The 13,296-nt window shown below is 37.9% G+C and overlaps 1 pseudogene; it reads left to right on the top strand.

The window, feature by feature from the left end:
* LOC114034847 lies at positions 1–7,549 on the top strand (annotated as a pseudogene).
* Positions 7,550–13,296: the final 5,747 nt, after the last annotated feature.

The following is a 13,296-nucleotide window of genomic DNA, read 5'->3' as shown; positions in this document are numbered from 1 at the left end:
ATGGGGCGCTATGTAGTCATCTTCGTCCCACTAACTCAAACCTTCTGGCCAGAAGTATTTGAGGGGGCTGAGTACAATATCCTGAAGTTGAAATCCCACTGGCCTCATCGCTATGTTTGCTCAGAAAAGGAATCTTAGTTCTTTGGTTTCCGCCCCGCAAATGACCCTCATTACACTGCCTTTATTTTGCAGTTTAAGAATCCATCTCTCATAGTTGTGCTGAATGTGCTGAAGCTCCTTCCCTCCCACTGTGAACTAAACCTGGTTGATGGATTTGAGAACTATATGGTTGGGTCTAACAGCCTAAGAATATCTGCTGAGACCAATTACACCTCCTTTAGTAGACACTGTCAGATGTCAACTTGGAACCGTGAGAAAAGCATCAATCTGGAATTAGGAGGCCTAGGTTTGATAGACTAGGTTCCGACACTTAATTTTCTAGTCACCATAGCCAAGTCATTTCATTTACCTGAAACTCAATTTCCCCATCTGTAAAATGGGGATAATAATAATTCCACTATCTCACAAGCTATTATGAGGAAAGCTTTTTATATGCCTTTTAAAGAGGTTATATGTATGAGTTACTAATTCCCACTGAGAGTAGCATTCTATAAAATGGGCATAGTAATTCCTGCTCTAACCACAGAAAAAAATGAGGTATGAAAGCACTTTGAATATTGGAAAACATTATATATAAAAAATCGATTACTGTTTAGTTATAAAGGTTGAAAGATACTGATAGATTGCGTGCAGTCTTGGGGAGGGAGGCAGAGAAAATTTAAAACTCAAAAGCTTATGGAAGTGATTGTTGAAAACTAAAAATTAATTTAAATTTTTTTTAAAAGATACTGATAAACTAAGCACAACATGTACTAATACAGTTCATCAGTCTTTAACCACTGTTTTCCTTATTTACATATGGGGAAGAGGATGAATTATGGTAGCTCCAGAAATATGCATGTTATTGACCTATTAATATCTTCTTTGAAATGAAGTTATGTGAAGAACATGGTAAAGTTATATTGTTCAAGTAATGTTCAATTATTTCTGTGATTATGTAATTTCACTAGCCAGGTGCTGAACCTGAAAAGTAAACTTGTATCTCAATAGATGTGTGATTTCCTTGATGTGGGTATTCCCTCTAGTGTTACAGCCTTCTTATCCTCTGTGATTCTTATCCACAGAGGATCCACCTGATGCCTTGAAGGCCTTTCTCTTTTAATAATATGAGGGTTTAAAACATGTATGCACAAAGTAGATTAAGACTATAGATGTATTTTCAATGAACAAGGATATCTATATGTTCAACATGAACTATTATAACCACTGTGGAATATATAAAAAGTAAAAGACACCCCTTGTCTTCAGGAAGCATACAATTTTGTTGAAACAATATTTACACATGAAATACTAATGAAATAGTACAAATGAATAACTGGACAGCATACATTTAAATGCTAAATTGTGTAGCATAAGTGCAGCTCATAGGAATGAGAGGTCAACTACGGTTTAGAATACTCAGAAAAGGCTTAATGAATGGGTGATATATGAGCTGGGCCTTAAAGAATAGGTAGTATGGGGAGGGGGGAATGATTACTGTATAGGAGGAGTACAAAACCTGAAAAAATACAGTACTGTATTCAGAATAATGTTCTTGAAACACTAGAAAACTTGGCTGACTCATTAGTTAGTCAATAAGTATTTATTAGGTACTTATGTAGTAAGCCTATGTCAGGCTCTATGACAAATGCTACGTATACAAAGAAAGGCAAAAAAAAAAAACAGTCCCTGCCCTCAAGGAACTTACAATCTAATAAGGGAGAAAAAATGCAAATAACTATGTACAAACAAGCTATATACCGAAACAATTAAGAGGGATTAGAAAAGACTACCTATAGAAAATGGGATTTTAGCTGGGACTTGAATGTTCTTTTGTGACATGCTCTCCCTCTAATGACAAGGCAGAGCTTTCAAGGCATGGGGTACAAACAGTGAAAATTCTCAAAAAGTAGAAGTTGTATACTGAGAAGTAATGACAAATGCTTTTGGATAAATAGGAGCCAGATAATTAAGGACCTTGATAGGTAGAAGGACCTTCGATAGAACAAGAAATAAGGAGCTACAGAACTATTCTGAGCAGGGAAATAACTGATTTAAATCAGTTCACGAGACTTTTATTTAGCATCTACCATCTGCCAGGCATTGTGTCAAGTATCAGGAACATAGACAAAAACTCCAACTAGGACCACCCACTGAAAGAATACAATGTTTACACATATAAATAAACACAAAATATATGCAAAGTAAGAAAGGTATTTCAGGAGAGTGCTAATAGAAGGATCAGAAAAAGCTTCATACAAGAGGTGACATCTGAGACTTTTTTTTTTAGGAAAGTTAAGGTTTCTATGTGCTAAAGATGGGGAAAGAATATTACCAGGCATAGGGAAATTACTTAAACATAGGCATGTAGGAGGAAGATGGAATGTCATGTATATGGAAGAGCTAAAAGGTCAGGTTGACTGGAATAGACAGATCATAAAGGAAAGTAATAAGAAGTCAGATTGGAAAGCTAAGTGAGAATCAGGCTAAAGAGGGCTTTCGGTGCCAGTCTTCAGATTTTCTATTTTATCCTCTAGGCAATAAAGAGCCATTGAAGATTTTTGAGTAAGGGGAAACATGGTCAGGTCTGTGTTTTAGACATCAGTCTGACAGCTGTGTGCAAGATAGACTGATGAAAGCTGTGTTTAAGGAAAATGAGCAGCATATTCAGGATAGATTGAAAAATGGAAATAGTGGAGTCAGGAGAGTCAAAAGACTTGCAATTATCCAGTTTGAGGTTGATGAGAACATAGACAAAAATGATGGATGAGAGTGGGAATGGAGAAGAAGGAATGGCTATAAATACATTTTGAAGGAAAGATTCCCATAACTTGATCATTTTGTAATTTTGAAGAATGATGGATCAAAAATGATCTCAGGATTTGAAACTTGGGTAACCAGTATTATTGACTAAAAATGGAAAAGAAAACTGATTTAGGAAGAAAGCTATGTTCAGTTTTGGACATGTTGAATTGTTTTTTCTTGCTGTTTTCCTAGAAAACTTTGTACTGTAGCTATTTTAAGACCATTAATAATAAAATAGCTCTTCAGGGGAAAGAGTATAGAGAGCAAAGACTAAAGTAGCAATGTCTGAACCTTCAAGACAGTACAGAATTAAGTCAGGAAGAGAAGCAATTAAGGAAACAAGCACTGGTAGATGTAGAAGATACTGTATTGATTTGAAGATAAAAGGACATGCAGTACAGAAGTAAAGAAAAATGAATTTTGAGACAAGTCTTCTGAATTTAACTCTCAGGTCACTGGTGACTTTTGTGATAGCACTTTTGGCAGCAAGGAGGAAGTCTAGTTAAAGTTAGATTGCAATGAAGGAGAAAGAGCCTGTAGGGAGCTAGCTATCTCCTTCATTGCAATCTAACTTTAACTAGACTTCTTCCTTGCTGCCAAAAGTTAGAGAAGTTTGGCAGTGGGAGGAAAAGCTAATGAGGTAGCTAGAGAGAGCAGCATGCTCTGTGAGTTTAAAAAAATTTTTTTTTTTCAAGAAAAGAGAGACCTGTTTGTGAAGGCAGAGGGGAAGGAGTCAACGGAAATTGAGGAATTAAAGATGGTGGAGGTAGAAGGCAGTTAATGATGTAGAAGCAAAGTCTCTCATGAGTCAGTAGATGAGATCAGGGGCATTGGAGGAAGAGGAGAAAAGAGGCACCTCTTTTTTGGAGGTGCTCCAAGCCTCCTCAACATATCCATGTGTGTATTGTCAAGGGCAGGTTGGCTCATGATATTTCCCCCATGAGGCTTATCCTTCATGGGTTCTCAATTGCCTCAAGTACTTGCCCAACTCACTCTCTGGACTGCTTTTCCTCCTCACTAGCAGCCTTACTCATCTCCAGATGCCTCCCCACTGTGACCTGTTCTCCAGACTAGTAAGTCCCCAGCTGGAACCAACATTTCATGAGGGGAGCTAGCCATGTTCATATCCAGTTCAATTCATTGTCTGGATTGTTCCACCTCCTCACTAGCAGCCTTGCCCATATGAGGATACATACCTCCTACCCCAGACCTCTCCCCTCCCCTTTCCAACTCCCCTTTATGTTTTGTCTTCCCTTATTAAAATGTAACCTCCTTGGGAGTAGGCACCATTTTGTTTTCTTCTGTATGCATCCCCAGACCTTAACATAATGTCTGGTACATGGCAAGTACTTAATAAAGGCAATATATGTGTGTTTATATGTGTGTGTGTGTGTGTGTGTTTGTATAGAGAGAGAGAGAGCTTTCTATATTAGATTTAGGAATATATAAATTATGGTATATGTCTATATGCTCTGCTCTTTATACAAAATTTTCATTTGCCTAGCAGATACAAGTATAATTATAACTATCTTTCTGGAATAAATCTTCTGACTTCTCTTCCTCAGAAGTTCAAAAAGATGTTATCAAACTAGTGAAAACCAGAGACAGAGTCTATTCAGGCAATTTCCAGAGCCTAATGTCTCTATGGTAAGGGAGTTATACTAACACAGTGCCTTGCATACAGAAGGTGCTTAATGTTTAATGAATTGAAATATGTTGGGATACAACATAGTATGGTAGAAAAAGTATAGTCAGAAGAATCTTAGCTCTACCTTGAGTAAATCATTGAACTTCTTTGAATTTTTCTCCTTACCTCTGTCAGTTTTAGCTATAAAATACCCACCCTACCTACCTGTAGGATTGTCATGAAGCTCAAATAAGGAAATGTATGCAATAGCACTTTCTAAACTATAAAGCACTAAAGAAATGCACCTTATTAATATTCTTATTAGGTGGAGATAAAGGCAAATGTTGAAACTCATGCTCAATGGCCTTAGTGAAATAGGAGGCAAGGTTATCCGCTGAGAGTGGGATCAGGAATAGGCATTTCCAGTGAATGGTCTTACAATAACTACGGTACAAAGTTTTCTAGGAAAACAGCAAGAAAAAACAATAAGAATAGCAATCAAACATTGTAAAAGATCTAAATGAAGTTGGGCAGTTTTGATATGTAATGAATGAATGCTATAGAGTATAACAGATATGAAAAATTCAGAGAAAGTTGAGAAATTTTATATTAACTAATGCAGAATGAATAAAGAAGAATTAAAAAAAAACAACAGGATACACATAACCTATGGCCTAGCAACCCAAGAGATGGATGGCACGGACAATTTAAATACTGGAGGTGGCTCCCCAAAATATGGTTCAAGTCCCTTGCTGATTCTCCTTTACGCAGTCTTGCACAAATCTTTGGCTCGTTTTGATACTGCCCTAGGTTATCTTTCAGAAGACAGCTAGAATATAGTTTATAGCAAGGTCTCCACAGATGTGGACAGAAGGATTTCTTAGCTCCTATGTCAGCATTCAAAATAACAATGTATAATAGGTAAAGGACAGCCTTTATATCACCCAACAGAAAATTCAGAAAACACATAAAATACTCTCATAAAATACACATAAAATACCCATAAACAATAGTTAAAAGTGTGCCTCTCTGCTAAGTTCCACCTTTCCCCAGGGAAGGCAGGCCTCTAGATTCATAACACTACCCTGTGGGTTGTATTCCTCTTGGAAGGGAAATTAACTTGGAAGTTGCTAGAGAAACAACCCACACACTTTCATTCTAGGGGGGTGGGGGTCTTCACTTTCAGTCCAGAAATATATAGGGAGGCCTTCAGCCTTATGGGGTACTATCTCAGGGGTGGGGAATCTGGTCTTGAGGCCACATGTGGCCTTCTAGGTCCTCAAGTGTGGCCTTTTAACTGAGTCCAAGTTTTACAGAACAAATCCTTTTATTAAGTATTTATTAAGGATTAATTAAGGATTATTAAGATATTAAGGATTATTAAAGCACTATCTTAACTCCCCCTGAAATGGAATTAACTTGAGGTCTCAGAAGAGGCAATTTTCTGCCCACTGTACTCGTCTGAATAACTCATAGTAATAATGGACATTATTGAGGCATCTGTGGATAGAGTGATGAGCCTGTAGTCAGGAAGACCCAAGTTCAAATCTGGCCTCAGATACTAACTAAATATGTGATCCTGGGCATATCACTTAACCTCTGTTTGCCTTAATCCCTGGAGAAGAAAACGGCAAATCTTTTCTAAAATAATGTCATGGACAACATTGGCATGCTATGGTCCACAGGATCACAGAGAGTCGGACACAACAGATCAACAACAATAATGGAAGACAGTTGCAAGTCTGGGAGCAGCAATCTCACATCTAACTCAGAACTTTCACAGCCTGACCAGCAACCTCAATTTCCCCAAAATAGGAACTACTATCAATGATCAGCTAATTGTGAATGTCCTAAGGAAGACCAGGTCCCCCATAACAAGATCACTGTTGTTGGGGTTGGTGCAGTTGGCATGGCATGTGCCATCAGTATCATAATGAAGGATTTGGCTAAGAACTACAAACTAAAGGGAGAGATGATGGATCTCCAATATGGCAGCCTTTTCCTCCAAATACCAAAAATTGTTTCTGACAAAGACTACAGTGTGACTGCAAACTCAAAACAGGATGTTGTTACAGCTGGGGCATGTCAACAGGACATAATTTAGTCCAGGGTAATGTGAATATCTTTAAATTCATCATCCCCAATATTATTAAATACAGCCCTACTTGCAAGCTGCTCATTGTTTCCAATCCAGTGGATATTTTGACATATGTGGCATGGAAGCTAAGTGGCTTTCCTAAAAACTGTTATTGTAAGTGGTTGAAATCTGGATTCTGCCCATTTCTTTTATCTCATGAGAGAGAGACTTGGTGTCCATTCTTCAATTTGTCATAGAAGGGGGGCAGCTAGGTGGATAAAGCCCCGGCCCTGAAGTCAGGAGGGCCTGAGTTCAAATCTGACTTCAGACGAAACACTTGACACTTACTAGCTGTGTGACCCTGGGCAAATCACTTAACCCCAATTGCCTAAAAAAAAAAAAAAATATTTGTCGTAGATGGGTCCTTGGGAAACATGGAGACTCCAGTGTTACTGTGTGAAGGGGTGTGAATGTTGCCAATGTCTCTCTGAAAAATCTTTATCCTGCTTTGGGAACTGATGCTGATTTAGAGAATAGGAAAGATGTTCATAAACAGGTGGTTGAAAATGCTTATGAGGTGATCAAGCTGAAGGGCTTCCTGGGCCATTGGCTTGTCTGTGGCAGGTCCAGGAGAAAACATTATGAAGAATCTTAGGAGAATGCATCCAATTTCCATCATGATTAAAGGTCTATATGGTATTAATGATGATATCTTCCTTAGTGTCCCATGTGTCTTGGGGTAGAATGGCATTTCAGATGTGGTGAAGGTAAGCCTGAATCTGGAGGAGGAGGACCATTTAAAGAAGAAGGCAGATACTCTTTGGGGAATCCAGAAGAAACCTCTTAACGTGCTGCCACTTTTCTATCTAGAGAACATGACAGTGGTTAAAGGATTATGTATGATGCACTTTTCAAATAGGCCAAATCCTTCCTCTGATTAGTGACTGAACACCAGAAATGTAAAACCTATGAACACAGCCTAGTCTCTACCTAAAGTTAAAAATGGGAAATAGTACAGCATGACTACCATTTGTTAAACCCTGTTGTTGTTTGTATATGATGCTGGATATGACTACTTGAAGAAGTTGCTGTCAAGCAGAGCCAGCACCCCACAGGTATATAACTGCCTGCCTTATAGGTGCTACAGTTTCCTATAGGTCCAGAAGGCAATGTTCCTAGATACAAAACCCATACAGAAGTAATACTTTATTGATGCATTGATTACCTTTGTGCTCCCCTCCATTAGGGTTCTACAACATGGCCCCATGTATCACCTTTTCAGAGGACTCGATTTGGGATGGGGGGGTATATTTAGAACCATTCCTGCTTTCTTCAGAATGAGAGACTGAAAATCTTTTAATGGTGAAGAAATTATTAACTTGGGTTGTTATTGGCCCTTTTATTCTGGGCTTACAAAAAGAAAGAAGATCAGAGGAGGAGTTCTATATTTCTCTCCCCTCATCTCCTTTCCTTTTCTGAGATTTTTTGAAATGCAGAGCTATTATTTCCTTATTATATAAAATTCCCATATTATGTAAATTTCCACATTATATAAAAGATCTATATATGTACAATGATGCAGCCAATTCCTCAAGTCTCTTACTAACCCAAATACTGAATAAACAACAAATAACTGATTAAAAAATAATGATGGAAGACAAACTCAAGGTCTTTTTCTCCCCCATATGATGGCTCAGTGGCTCTGATTTTCCAGGTTGAAGACTATATGAATGATCCTCTTTTCCAGAAACTCTAGCTTTTCTCTCTAGAAGTTGGATTCCAAAGACCGATACTATCCAGAAACTCTGCTTTCTCTCCCTAGAAAGCTGGATGCTCTTTTCAAGAGACTGGTGCTGCCTGGGAACTCGACATTATCTGACAAATTTTCCATCCTCTTTCCAAGAAGGTGGGTCTCCAGAGTTCTACCATCTAGCCATGCATCTCTTCTTTATTTCTACCGTTTCTCAGATTGAAAAGTTGTCACTGTATCTCTATAACTGGGGCCAAGAATTCTTCTCCTGGGCCACACAGGCGAAAACAGATGCTAATACAATATGTCTCTAACCCAAGAGAGCTATGAGTAGATCCTGGAGGTAAGGAGGCTATGCATACACACAGGCTCCCCCTCCCCAAATCCTAGTACACAGGTTCACTCTTACCTTGCATTTCCAAAAATCTCAGAAAAGGAAAAGGGAGAGAAATATATAATTCCTCCTCTGATCCTCTTCCTCCTTTTTGTTGTTGTTGTTTCTCCTTCATTCTCAAAGAGGACCATGGCCATCAAGAAGGTGATGACTTTCAAGTGAATTGGATCTAGGTGAGGGAAGGCTATGCAAAGCCACCAGTCTTACTTTCTCCTCTGGAGCCATATGGGTCCAGTTGCAAGGTATAGATCAGGATGACTGGAGATGACCCTCTTCTTTTTATAAGCACAGAATAAAAGGGTAGTTCTGACCAATAACAACCCAAGTTAATTTTTTTTTTTTTTGGTGAGGCAATTGTTAAGTGACTTGCCCAGAGTCACACACAGCTAGTGTGGCTGAGGCCGGATTTGAACTCAGGTCCTCCTGACTTCAGGGCCCGTGCTCTATCTACTGTGCTGCCTAGCTGCCCCTAAGTTAATCATTTCTTCACCAATCAAAGATTTTCAATCTCTCTTTCTGAAGGAGGCAGGAATGGTTCTACCAATGTTATTTAGTATGTCCACACCCTCCATAAAAAGATACCATCAAAATCACTAAAGAAGGTTCACTTCCTTGTAAACTCAGTAAGTTGATTAAGGAACTTCCCTGATCAATCTGTAGTATACACAAAGCCTACAGCCAAGTAACTGAAGGCAATGATTAACAGAGAAAACTGAGGTTAAATTCAATTGATAACTTTAGTATCAAATCATTCAAGTCAAAGCCTATATTCTTTCTGTTAACAACCAAGTGTTAGTTAATTAGTTAGATCAATTGTAACCACTCATATAGGCAGCCTTGTTTACTGTTGGGGGAATGTACTTTGTTGCAGAATCAGTGTTTGTTGGGTGTGTCTGCTGTCAAACAAAAATAACAGTTTTTTTAAAAAAATGTACTGATCAAGGTAAACATGTCAACTGTCATGGTCATACACTCAGGATCAACATCTGCCTTTTTCTTTAACAGCAAAAACCAGGTTCAAATCCAGCCTGAGACACTTGACACTAGCTATGTGACACTGGGCAAGTCATTTAACCCTAAATGCCTCACCAAAATAAAATTAAAAAAAAGAAATAAAATATAGGTGATATAAAAAAAATTAGAAAAAACAGCAAAAACCATAAACAGTAACAATGACCTAGGGTTGGGGCACTAAAATCACTGACTGAGCTAAGCAGAGAGAATGGTATGACCACGAATGGGCTAATAGTAAAAATGGAAGCAGTTTAGTATCTGGAGGATGTACAATGGTAGAAGGGACAGATAAGAAGATGCTATGGCCAGAGAGGAAGAACAATTAAGCGTGACATCTCAGAAGTAAAGCCATGTGTGGTGGTTGGAGTCCACTGATAAATATATTTTCTCAGAAAATATAACTAAATTATACTTAATAGCAATAAAATACTTTCATCACTGCAGCTAGGTGGCACAGTAGAAGGATCACTGGACCTGGAATCAGGAAGATCTTACAGACACTTACTGGCTGTGTGACTCTAGGCAAGTCACTTAACCTCTGTCTGCCTCAGTTTCTTCATAAAATGGATAAATAATAGTACCTCCTTCCCAGGGTTATGAGGATAGAAATAAGTTAATATTTATAAAGCACTTGGAAACCTTAAAGGGCTATATATATGCTAGCTATTGTTATTTCAACTCAACAAACATTTATTGAGTGTCTACCATGAATGATATGCACTGGAGATATAAAAACAAAAAGAACAAATTAGCCCTTTCTGTTAAGAACCTTACATCTTACTGTGAGGATAATAACAGGTAAGTAAATATGAAGTATATACAAAGTAACTTCAAGAGAGAAAGAACAATTTGGGAAATCAAGAAAGGTCTTGAATAGGTAGCTGAACTGTGCTTGAAGAAAACTAGAACTGAGGTAGCGGTGAGGAGACAATATGTTGCACATGAGATCAATCACCTCTGCAAAGGCACAATTGAGGGAGACGAGGTTGTCATGTGTGGTAAGTAGCAAGTGGGTAGTTAGGTTGGAGAGGAACAGGCATGAAGAGAATAATATTAAGTCAGACTAGAGCCAGATTGAGGAGGGCCTTCATAGTGTTATCCAGTTAATTTTAAGTAGATAAATAGACAGATAATATATCTTTCTCTAGTAGTAATAACTAGAAATTAAGGTAAAAATCTCAGAACTTTTGCTCCCTTTCAAAACAAAAAATGTCTGTAGTGTTCAAAAATTAGTTTAGTGTCAAAAAAGTGCCTCACACTTTAAAATATGTTGTATGTGTTCCTTGATCTCAGTGGCTTATAAGCAAAAGTAAGATAAATATATGAAGCAACAGTCTCCAAACATTACAGCAGAGAAGTTGGTTAAATGAAGAAAGAAGTCAGCATGACATAAATACTGAAGAACACAGCACTGTTGTGCTAATCTCCAGTTCAGATTACCTCCTGATCCAATACATTTGAGGAAAGTGTGGTATAGTGAAAAAAATGCTGGCCCTACAATCAGACCACCTGGGTTCAAATCCTGTCTCTATCCGTTATCATCTAAGTGGTCAAGTCACATAATCTCTCTAGGCCTCACTTTCCTCATCCCTAGTAACATAAAATGAAAGGTTTGGACTAGATGGCATCTAAAGTCCTTTTCAGCTGCAAAACTATGATGCTATCAGTCTATGATCCTATGAATGGGGAAGGGGGGGATCTAGGGAGAAGACATTGAACTCCAACTGTTTAGGCTCAAATCCCACCTCTCCTACATGACTACCACTGCCACCCCTCTTCTCCTTCACCTCATAAACTCAGCAAGTGGTTTGGCCCAATTCCATGTGACTCTTAATCTCTGTTCAATAGTCACCAAAACCTGCAAAAAAAAAAAAAATGAAATGTGGCAGTGAGGCCCTCTGACAGATCTGTGTGTGAAATCTTATAGTTTCCTGCCTTCATTCTATTAGGCTTGACCTAGAACCTCCAAGCCCCCTTTTCCACATTAATTTACTGAACAGAGAAAGACAAAGCAAAATTCTATTGAGTTCATTAGATGAGTGTTAAAAAGGCAATTCCAAAATGAAAGTTCTACAAGGTCATAAATTTTGGGAGTTATCCAAAGATAAATGAAAAATTAAGTGGCTGTCAAAGTACAAAATGTCTTACTCCTTTTTGTTATTCAATACTACCATCCTTTAGAAAAAATAATCATTTCGTAGATAATAAAATTTTAGTCAAGACAAAAACAAAAAAGATTATCACAAGAGTAGTTAGGGGCAGCTAGGTGGTACAGTGGATAGAGTACCAGCCCTAGAGTCAGGAAGACCTGAGTTCAAATCTGGCCTCAGACACTTGACACTTAGTAGCTGTGTGACCTTGGGCAAGTCACTTAGCCCCATTGCCTAGCAAAAAACAAAAACAAAAACAAGAGTAGTTAATAAAAGATATGATAGTTACAAAGTTATCAAGGGATATTATATCAAGTAACATTCTACTCATGGAATACAGCTATTGCTTTGGATGGGACTTGGAGTTTTCAAGCAATGTGAACCCAGTGTAGTGACTTAAATTTGTGTTGTTTTTGCAAGCAATTTAATCAGAACCTACTGATTATTATGCACAGAACATGCAAATAGAAATGTTACTTCAAATTACAAATGAATAATTGCAAAGTGATTTGGTTATAGCCAATACAGTATTGTTCTCCTTCCCCTTCCCCAATTCTCAATGATCCAATGTGATGTAAGAGAATGCATATTAGAGAAACAAGAAAACACATAGATTTACCATGGGTTCACCATCTTCCACTACCTGTCTTAGATATAGCTACTGATGCTCTCAGGTGGTGTAGTGGAGAGAATACTAGATTTGGTACCACTAACACCTGGGTTCAGATCTGCTTGGATACTTAAATAGCTCAATAAGTAACTTTACTTCTCTGGCCTCAGTTTCCTTATCAGTAAAATGATAGGAGTTGAACTTAATGACTTTCAATTTTCCTTTCAACCCTAAATCCGTAAAACTGACCCTAGTGTTTCAGTGAAGATTTTTAGAATTTAAGAGAGATAATTAAAGGAAAATTGGATTGTTCTTTTAGCTCCTAAATAATCAAAAAGTGCTTTATTGGTTGATGTAACTCATCAGTTTCTTTTTCTTTTTTCTTTCTTTTTTTTTTGGCTAGGCAATGGGGTTAAGTGACTTGCCCAGGGTCACACACCTAGTAAGTGTTATGTGTTTGAGGCCAGATTTGAACTCAGGTCCTCCTGAATCCAGGGCCAGTGTTCTATCTACTGCGCCACCTAGCTGCCCCTACTCCTCAGTTTCTAAGGAAGAAAGTACATGAGACTACCTCCAAGGAGACTGAAAAAGAAAAAAAGACTCCATATATACCAAAATATTCATGGTAGTACTTTCCATGGTAGCAAAAAAATGGAAACAAAGTAAGAGCCCATTAATTAGGAAATGGCAAAAATAAATTGTGGTATTGTGAATGTAATGGAATATAATTGTATAGTAAGAAACAACAAATATGAGAAATTCAAAGAAAC

Source organism: Vombatus ursinus, unplaced genomic scaffold, assembly GCF_900497805.2.
Source record: "Vombatus ursinus unplaced genomic scaffold, bare-nosed wombat genome assembly UNPS02009132.1, whole genome shotgun sequence".
Classification (NCBI taxonomy): domain Eukaryota; kingdom Metazoa; phylum Chordata; class Mammalia; order Diprotodontia; family Vombatidae; genus Vombatus; species Vombatus ursinus.
This window is presented reverse-complemented; position numbering and strand designations above follow the sequence as displayed.